At 49.8% G+C, this 9,855-nt stretch overlaps 1 long non-coding RNA gene across 1 annotated transcript; it reads right to left on the bottom strand.

Moving 5' to 3' along the window:
• Nucleotides 1–5,600: 5,600 nt before the first annotated feature.
• Nucleotides 5,601–8,337, bottom strand: LOC119368131. The gene is made up of 5 exons (XR_005176542.1): nucleotides 8,295–8,337; nucleotides 7,498–8,192; nucleotides 6,908–7,334; nucleotides 6,509–6,796; nucleotides 5,601–6,357 (listed from the first exon to the last, which is right to left on the bottom strand). It is a non-coding gene; the product is annotated as an uncharacterized LOC119368131 (long non-coding RNA).
• Between the last annotated feature and the right edge of the window lie 1,518 nt (nucleotides 8,338–9,855).

Genomic DNA, 9,855 nt, shown 5'->3' with positions numbered 1-9,855 from the left:
ACACGATCATCGTGCACTCCTCTACTAAATGATGAGCAGCGTTGCGTGGGCACCGATCGCTTTCTCACCAACCAAAAAAGGGTCCCCTTTATTAGTACAATGGTGGAGAGGGAAACGAGTGCCAAGGCGGCGAGGCACTCGGCCTGGCCGGTCTTGTGTGCGCGGGCAGTTGTCCCACACGCGACGCGAGTGCGTCCTTCCTCATCATCATCGTCCCCATTTCCATTTGCACAAAACAACACTTCGCCACGGGCCAGTCCGTGGTCGACAAAGGCGGATATGGGCCACGCGCGTGATTCAGTCGACGTCGCCCGTGTCTGCGTGGAGCACCACCGCGACAAAGTGCGGGATTTTTTGTCGAAAGAGACCACCTGTGCAGCCGAATTGCCAGAAAAGATTCCCTTTGAGACAATTTGATAAAAAGGACCCCCTTGGCCGTGGCGGCAGGCGCGCCAGGCGACACGTGTCACCTGCCGCCACTGTGCGAGGCGGCAGCCCCTGCCGCCACGGCGTCAGGCGGCAGGCTGCCTGGAATGGGAATCAGCTGCTGCGATGAAACGGGCTGGTGCTGTGGGCCCCAACCGCCTGAGGGGCTGGCGGCATGACTGTAGCAGCCGGGCCCGGCAGCCTCATGGACTGGCGGCAGGTCCCCATGCGGTACTCGCCAGCGCCAATGATGTAGCTACAAGTTTTCTTTTTTGCATGATATGTAGCTACAAGGTTTAGGCAGGCAGTGGTACTTCATTATACGCGTGCGTGCTTCCATTTATATGTACTTGCATGCCAATGAGTGACCGGTTGTACATGTAGTACTTGCATGTTCGCACGTACGCACTTAGGCAGTAGTAGTACTGGAATAGCTATAGCCGATTATACATCGCAGTAATGGACAGACGTGTGCACAGTGCACGCATGCGTAGTGGGCAGCAGCAAATAAACAGACCTGCCGCCAGCCCCTGAGGCGGCTGTCCCAGCTGCTACAGTCCTGCCGCCAGCCTCTCAGGCGGCAGGGTCCCACAGCGCCAGCCCGTTCCGTTCTGCCGGCCTATTCACGTTCCAAGCAGCGTGCCGCCTGACGCTATGGCGGCAGGGGCTGCCGCCTCGCACCGTGGCGGCAGGTGCCACGTGTTGCCTGGCGCGCCTGCCGCCATGGCCGAGGGGGTCTTTTTTGTCAAATCATTTCAGAGGGAGTCTTTTCTAGCAATTCAATTGCGCAGGTGGTCTTTTTCGACAAAAATTCAAAGTGCGGAGAGAGTTCACACGATCACAGGTGCAGCGCAGGACGCGGCACCCCTCTAACTAGCTGGCTCCTTGGACGCATGCATGGCGCCGGCCTGATCTCTCTTCTCCCTGTTCAGACGTTCTGAATCACAACGGGGTGAGCTGAACTGTTTTACTGCACGTACGCGATTACCTATCGGCTAATTAAGGAGCTCACAACTTGTCAGCTACTGAATTTGACGTTACCAGGTACTACTCCAACTGTGCATCGGTCGCACGGAGACGAGCACGAGCAGAAGACGCACGAGCCCCCTCGCAGTCGATCGCCGGACCTCCTGTACGTGCGGCTGGACTGGCTAGGCTTGTCTTGTCTCCACTCAAATCTCACCGTCAGGTTATAACTCTGTTAACTCCCGCCAACCTTCCATTAAGCCGGCACTGTACGCTGATCTGTATGTAGAGCGGCCAAAGAGCCCCGTGGAGACGAGCACGAACACGTACGCGACGCACTCGGCTGCAGTACGATAACCCCGAAGACGTGGGACCCAGACAACGCTCTCTAGAAGCTTTGCCTTGCCCGTCCGATCGCGCGCGTGTGACGTGCTCGACGGCGATCTGGCAAGCTGATAACGACGGCAGTACCGGCTGTGTTCAGTGGAGCCGCGCGCGCGGTGCTGTCAAGGACGAGCTATCCGTAGTACAGTATGCAAATAGAAATAGGTAACTGGTGAGTAATTCTTTTTTTAATGATAATGCGTGTCTCGTTCATATGATAAATATTAAAGGACAAGTCACGTAAGGACCTGAAAAGATAACAGAACATCTTTGAGTTCGATACCAACGTTCATCACCTGCCTCCGACATCAGTCCGCGGACACCGAAGAATAGAATGACGGATTACTTCCTCACTCGAGCTTGACGCGGCTCCATGGCAAATAAGCACTTTTGCGGACCTTCAATGTGTCTTCCCAAAAATGAAGCCATTGCCATTGAACGAATCAGACCGGGGCAACACCCCGCACACGTCATCACTACAGATCTGACACTCCACCACGAGTAAGACGCCGAATGAGAAAATCACACATGCCATCCATCAACCACGAACCCAGCACACGTTCCGTCTTTCAGATGTCATCGATGCAGACCACAATCTGCATCCGCTCCTGAACTACCTCCCAAGCTTCGTGCCGACGCTAGAGCAGACGCCTTCGCAACGGCAGAGCCTGAAAACACATGTCCATTACGAGGATGTCGCCGCCGCCACATCATCCTTGCTTGAACGGACTGGATTCCAAATCCATCCTTAACGATAGGACCAATCGTCTCATCGGAGTAGAATCTGAAGAAATTTTATTCAGCGCCCCATCGCCGCCGCCGAAACCAAGACGATGAACAACCTAAACACTAAGCTACTTTGGATTAAAACTATTCACATGCGTGGATCCGGCGATCCCCTTTATCATCGACGATCGAGATCGTCGACAGACGGGAGCCACCGGAGAACGGCGGCGAAGCGCGAGTCCCTGGCGGCGGAAAGGTAGATAGCTTTTCCTTCTTCGGGAGAGTATTTAACAAAAAAACTACCACAATTCATGGAAATGTACCAAAAAACTACCACTTTACAAATTTATGCCGAAAACTACCACTATTTGCCTAATCTTTGACTAAAAACTACCGTGTCTGTAAATTGGCGCATTCGTCCATTTAAACGCACTTATGACAGGTCTGGCCCACATGTAAGTGATGGCATCGTTAGTCAACGCTGTTTGTACCAGCTGCTGCTCGCCGTGCCCATCGCTCGCAGCGCCCGCCGCTGCCGCCGTGCCCAAGACCTCCTCTTCCGCGCGAAAGACCTCGGCTCCGGCGCCGTCCTAGCAGCAGCCTGTCCTGGCGGCGGCGCGACAGTAGACACCGGTCATTTGCTGCCATGCGCTGAGGTCGATGCCGTAGCCGCCACCCCCGCCGACGGCCGTGAAGCTCCCCGACTGGGACATCATCTGCCTCAGGAAGTCGGCCGGGATGAACCCATCAACGGCGCCGGCCGGCACGCCTGCACCGCTGCCCTGGGTAGCTGCAGTAGACACCTCCGTGGTGACAGGGGAGGGGGCCTTGGCGCCGCCCTTGCCACCGCTGTTGCGCCTGCTCTTGCGGCCACCGCCGACGGGCATGTCGCGGAGCATGCCGCCCTCGGTCCAGTGCCGGCAAACGCGGCAGCGGCGCGTGGCCCGCGTGCCTGCCCCTGCCTCACCTCCACCGCCACGTTGCCGCCCGCCGCGCCGACGCTGTTGCCATCTCCAGTCCGCAACCAACGCCGGGGAGTGAAGAAGGCGGCCATGGTGCCCGGTGGTGGTGTTACCCGACTGCGGCATGCGAGCGAGCTCAGGGGGAGTGGTGTCTAGGAGCTCCCCTGCTTCCTCCCATGCACAAGAGGTGTTTGTTGAAATGCCAAAGAGAGAGAAGAGGGGAGGAAGAAGAAGGTTGGTGATGACGTGTGGGTCCCACCTGTCAGGAAAGGCGTTTGTAAGAGGCGAATCAGGCACTTTCGTGACATGGTAGTTTTTAGTCAAAGATTAGGCAAAAAGTGGTAGTTTTTGGCACAAATTTGTAAAGTGGTAGTTTCTGGGCACGTTTTCATGAATCGTGGTGGTTTTTGGTTAAATACTCTCTTTGAGAGGAAGATAGGTAAACGATATGTAGCTGGTCGAGTAATTCGCAAATGCAGTGCTAGTGGACTCTACCGTTCCTCCTCTGTTTGACTGTACCGCACTTACTTGGGACTTGGGAGGAGCAATGCTACATCTACGAACAAAACTAACGTAATGGACTTACGAAGACTTACGTAAAGTTTTACGTAACCTTCCTTCATAATTCTATCGCCCCCCCCCCCCCTATTTTAAGTGGGGTGGGCCCCCTCTCCTCCCTAATCCCAATCACAAATTGCCAGCTGTCTAATCACGTAAGATTACGTTAGTTTTGTTCGTAGATGTAGCATTGCTCCTTGGGAGAGCTGCCATCCGCCAAGTCCGCTGGAGCGGCGCAACGAATCTATACGTACTAAGTAGGGATAGGATTTTTCGCGCAGTGAAACGTACCGTGTGTATGTACCTGCATGCTTACGTAACCTTTCTGGTTGTGGTACATTAAGAAACGGAGAGGGACGTCCTCCTGTATCCCTAACTTCCCTGCTACAGGTATAATCCTATCTCATGTCACCACCCAAGTGACAAGTTGAGAAAGCAGGTATAGTCCTCGTGGTATTATTATATGACACTTAATTGACGGTTGAACTGGTTCATGTGTGGCTGATCTTGATTCGTCGGAAGGCCATAAATTCTTTAAACTAAGAAAGACAGTTCATCCATTTATAAGCTCAGCAGACTGGTATGTGATATCTAAGTGTCGATTGGATATTGATATGTTGGGGGCGTGTGGAATAGGAGGCCAGGCCATCTCCACATAGTCTTTCCAGAGAAAGAAATGATATAAACACACTACTATTACTAAGAAAATATATGAGACCACGTGGCCCCGCGGCCTGGGAGCAATGCGACACGTACGAAAAGTTACGCTCAGTTTTGCGTAATTAGCCACTTAGCAATCTGTGATTGGAAGTAGGGGAAGGAGGGGCCCCACCTCCATTGAACTTCAGTGGAGGAGAGTTACCTAAAAGTGCACGTATCTGTTCGTAGTGTAGGATTATTGCTTCCTGAGGAACGGAAATTCATTGGCGTGCTCGTCCACGCCTGCTCACGGTATCTCCGAGCGTTGTTTTGCAATGGGATCTGGACTGGTCACCGTAGTGAAGGAGTATAAGCAGGATAGTTAATGCGTACGCACAGGACGTAGTCGTGACGATCGTTAGGATAGGATGGACGGAGGTACAGGACAAACGGACGGGCGTGGAGGTACAGGACGAACGGACGGGCGTCAAGGTACTGAAGTGGGCGAGCTTGCCGCCGATATCACCGAGGACGAGGCCGGCATGTTTGGACACATGTTCAGGCAGTGGCCACATGGAGGGAGTATTCTTACATGCATAGTTTGTCAGTATGGGTGCAGACCAGCGATCAAGTAAGCGTTGTGAAAGGTGGCAATACTTAAGGCACCGAATGGAAAGGGTTTTTTCCTTTAATTTTCGAATGAAATACAGAAGAGCATCGGCAATTGACAGAGCTGATGCAAGGATTTAACCCATGGAAATGGCCATGTTATATGCGGGAGAGAGAGATACAGAAAGTCATGAACAACACTGCTGACCTTGATAAGTGCCGGTCAGGATTATTGAAATAGTTCTACTGATTCATGGCTATGCAGCCCTCAACATTACTAGACGCTACAGAACTATTACGCCTACGGAGCCGATGACAATGCAACAGAAATCAGTTTTTTCTAGATGGAAATCTGCTCCAAAGTTGCATTTTCAACAACATGCATCACTACTTTAGGTTTGTTGCAGATGTTCTTCTTGTGTCCACCACCACCGCAGTTTGAACATTTGGCCTCTTTCCTGTCTTTGCGAGGGAGATCACCCCTCTGCGAACATGTGGTACTCTTGTGCCCTGCTCCACGGCATATACTGCAGAAACGAGTACGTTTGCTTGTGCCAGAACCATCATGAGCTTTTCCATTTGTTGCGTCCTTGAATCTTTTGCTTTTTGCACATCGATCATCATATGGAGGCTTGTCCCTGCTGGTAGTAGGTCTTCCTGGTTTATGCTTTCGTTCTGGAGGCTTTAAGCCGATGAAATTTCCAACAACACTACCTTCAGCATTGCTCTCTTCATGACTTTCTGCTGCATGCATTGGAATCAGCTCCTTGTCTTTTCCCTTATCTGAATGAATTCTGTCTTCAAGCCCCATCCCGATGCGGACACTGGCCATGGGCGTCAGCGTATCCATTGCTTTCTTCAGCATTTCCATTGCACATTCATAAGTCGATGTGTTGGCATCACCAAGATGGACAACTTCAAGTGCATGAGTGTATAAATTCGAGTGCTTGAATGTTATAGAGTTGACATTAATCCTATCTTTCTGAAGGTGCGCAAGATGATCTGGCAACACATCCCTTGCATCCTTTGTCCAACGTTTTAGAATGTGCTTTGCTGGTATCTGATCCATTCCAAGGACATCAAGGACCTGCACAGTGACATTTTTTAGGATGGTTTTTCTCCGTTTGCTGCAATCAAGCGACAATAACCTTTTTGCGTAGTTGTTGCATACAGAATGAGTGTGAAACAAGAAGAAAGAAAACAAGGATACACTATTTTGATGGATGAATTACATTTACCTTCAATGCGTGGCAGGAAAGCAAGCATGTGTGTTCAAAATTACCACACTCGCACAGTATCGCTGCGCCATCATCAATAACCTCAACCTTTGTAGACTATTCTGCACCATTTTTCATGCCTTTCTGGGTGGTGTCTTCGTGCTAGATATGATTTCCATCTGCTTACCTCCTCTATCTTGTATTGCCCTGCTTCATACAGTACTTCACCAAATTTCTCAAACATAGCTCGGGTGTATACATCGCTAGCATGCTGCTCGAGTGGTATGTTCATCCTCACAATGGTGCATTCTGGAAATGAAATAGGTCAGAAGGAATGCTTTTCACGGATGTTCCTGTGGTGATGACAGAGTTTTTTTTCCTTTGTTAGTGAATTTATGAAAATTTAAAATGAAAACTTACTATCATAGTGTGCCTTTCCTCGTAGTTCTCAGCTGCTTCTCTATCGAAAAGAAGCCTCATATATTGCCGCACGAATAGGTGCATGGGGCAGCTTGCTGGAACATAGGTTTTGATCATATGGTTTGCACTCACGCTGCGTTGTGTGCTGGTCATTTTTGCACAGAATTTGCCATTGAAGTATGGTTTTGCCCATTTTTCTCTTGTCTCATAGATCTGAGTCAAGTAAGGGTGCTTCTGCAAACCGTGTGTTTCCGTCAGTTGCTTCCATGTTGTGTATTATCTTGTGGAATTCCATTCGGAACTTGCTCCTCTTTGTGTAATGTGCTCCAAGAGATTCTTGCCTTTTTTAAGATGTGCCACTTACACCAGCGATGTGTTGTGTTGGGCATCACTTTCTCTATTGCTATTTCCATAGCTCTGCACTGGTCTATAGACACATAATGAAATGAGTCATTTCTGTTAGGATTATCATCATTGCATAGAAAACCATATTATTATTTTTGCAATATATGGGAACCAATGCAATGTGATATTCTAATATAGGAAACTAAATGAAGAATTTTAGAATTGTTTTGTGTAAGGATCCACACCTGTTAGTATGGTTTGAGGATGCTTGCTTGCCGCCCATCATACAGATAAACTTAATGAACACCCGTTCAAATGTTTCCATTGTCTCATCTCTGACTAAAACTCCTCCGAATATGACACTTTGGAAATGACTGTTGACCCCAACAAACAACCCAAATGGCATATCATACATGTTTGTACGGTATGTCGTATCAAAAGTTATCGCATCTCCAAAATAATGGTACTGTGCCCTGCTTGCGCCTGTCGACCGTAACAGATTTCGTATGTGACCGTCCGTATCTGGTTGTACTCTGTAGTACAACCCAGAATCTTTGGATCCCAATTCAGCAAAAACTTCCATTGTCTTTCTAACGTCATCATCTGCCTGATCCCGGCTTATCTGTCCACAAAGGCCCCTCAAAGCTCTCTTGCTGAAAGGAACACTGCTCATGGAGCCAAAGAAACTGCCAATTATGTTGTAGACTTTGCCAATGCTAATATTATTTGCACGAAGCTGCTTGATAACATCTTGTGTATAGATGTCGATATGTCTATGCAAGGGCCAATATATTTTCTGGCCACACTTATCTGTAAGAGAGTGGTTGTGGAATTCCCTGTGCTCGCTTATGTACCATCCGTTGTTCTTTGAGCGTAGCAACCTTATCATTGCTGGACATCTGCATCGGCAAGACCTTGTGTTACTTCTTGTTGGTACGCCCTGCATTTTTTTGGTGACACCAACAGCATGTGAGGATTTTTTTTGTGTCAATGAGAACAGTTAAAGAGTGTGTTCAGGCTGGAATTGGGAAGAATCACTAACCGAGCAGCCGCAAACTATTTCTTGCATACATTTTGTTCTCTCCATGTTTAATCTGCCTTTTCCGTATCCAACACCAAAGCCAATTTCCCAAAAATACAGATTGTAGTAGTCGTACGCTTCTCCAAGTGAATCAAATCTGTCTCCGACAACAGGTATTACAACCGTTTCCCTCTTCTTCTCTGCGTAGCATCTCAGTGTTTTTTGAAGTGCGCTTATTCTGCTAGCACATGGAGGACGCTCAAAGAGGTGCTCGGCCAGTACGTACTCTGTGAGAACAACAGATGGTTCAGCAGTACGCAAATCAAAATAATTTTCAAGTAATAAGTCATGGCACACGAACTTCTGCAGCAGCTAGTAAGAGTAATGCATTTTTGCGTTCAGAGACATGAGATCTGTGGAGTTCTTTTGGAAATGAATAGTAGTTTCAGTTCATTGATAAATTAGATGATACCTTTTTGTCCAGTCAGGGGCTTGGGGGTCGTCTTTGCCGGCCGACTGCTCTGAGGTTGACGCTGGTAAGTTGAGCCCTTCGCAGCTGCTGTTCACATCTAGTTGTATCGTCATCGTCGCATCGCCTATGTCAGCAAGGCTCGACTGTGCGGCTGTGCCCACGAGCGTTTAGGTGGTTGCAGTGTCGAGTACATCCTCACCGCCGCCAAGCTCCGGCAAGAGAAACTTTGAAGAGGAGCGGCGATAGGACAGTCGGCCGCACAGACAGATCCGCGATGAATCCCTCAGTCAGACTGAAAGCGGACAGTAAGAGGAGTCGAAATCCTAAAATAACGAAGTTACCTGTCAACCGGATTTGACAAAAACTCGAAGCCGCCGCCCGCGGCATCCACCGTCGCCATTGCTCTGTTTTCCAGTTTGGTCGAAGGAAGGGAGTGAGGAGCAGGGGCGGGGGGCGAGGCGCGATCTAAGCGAGATCTGTTTCTTTTTTTTACCCGCATCTGGTCGTGCCCGGGCGGTGCGCTAGGTGGAGGACGGATGCGCATAAGCATCCGACGCGCCACGCAGTCAACCAGCCCACCGTCAACGTGCCGGTGTACCGTCATGCGCGTTATGTTCAAACGGTACAGGTAGCACCATGCGGTCACGGAATCGTTACATATACCGGCGAGTTGCCCGTATACGCCTGTTCCGCTGTACGTACGTACATCCTGGCCCATAGGTGCCATTGAAAGCGTGCTTCTATCCGGCCGCGTTCCATTGGCACACCTACCGTGAGCAAGCGAGCCCGTGAGCACCATCGCCGTGCTCAGCTCGAGCGATGCATCTCATGTTTCCATCCAAGTATTGCTAGATATTCATGCCTTCGGATTTTTAGCTCTTCGTCTTCGCTAGCCGTGGTATGAATGGGATTATGTGGATAGACCCTAAAAGGGGACTCCGGTGCCTTGCGAGCAGGCTGATCTGAATCTTTTTGCGGCATGTACTACCATTTCTGTGGGTGATGGTCGAAACACAAGCTTTTGGAATCAAAGATGGTTGAAGGGACAAGCCCCCAAGGAGATTGCTCCTGATTTGTTCAAGCTGGCCAAATCTAAGAAGTTGTCTGTTT

Source organism: Triticum dicoccoides, chromosome 2B (assembly GCF_002162155.2).
Source record: "Triticum dicoccoides isolate Atlit2015 ecotype Zavitan chromosome 2B, WEW_v2.0, whole genome shotgun sequence".
Taxonomy (NCBI): Eukaryota; Viridiplantae; Streptophyta; class Magnoliopsida; order Poales; family Poaceae; genus Triticum; species Triticum dicoccoides.
Note: the sequence above shows the minus strand (reverse complement) of the source record. Positions and strands in the feature narration are given on the sequence as shown.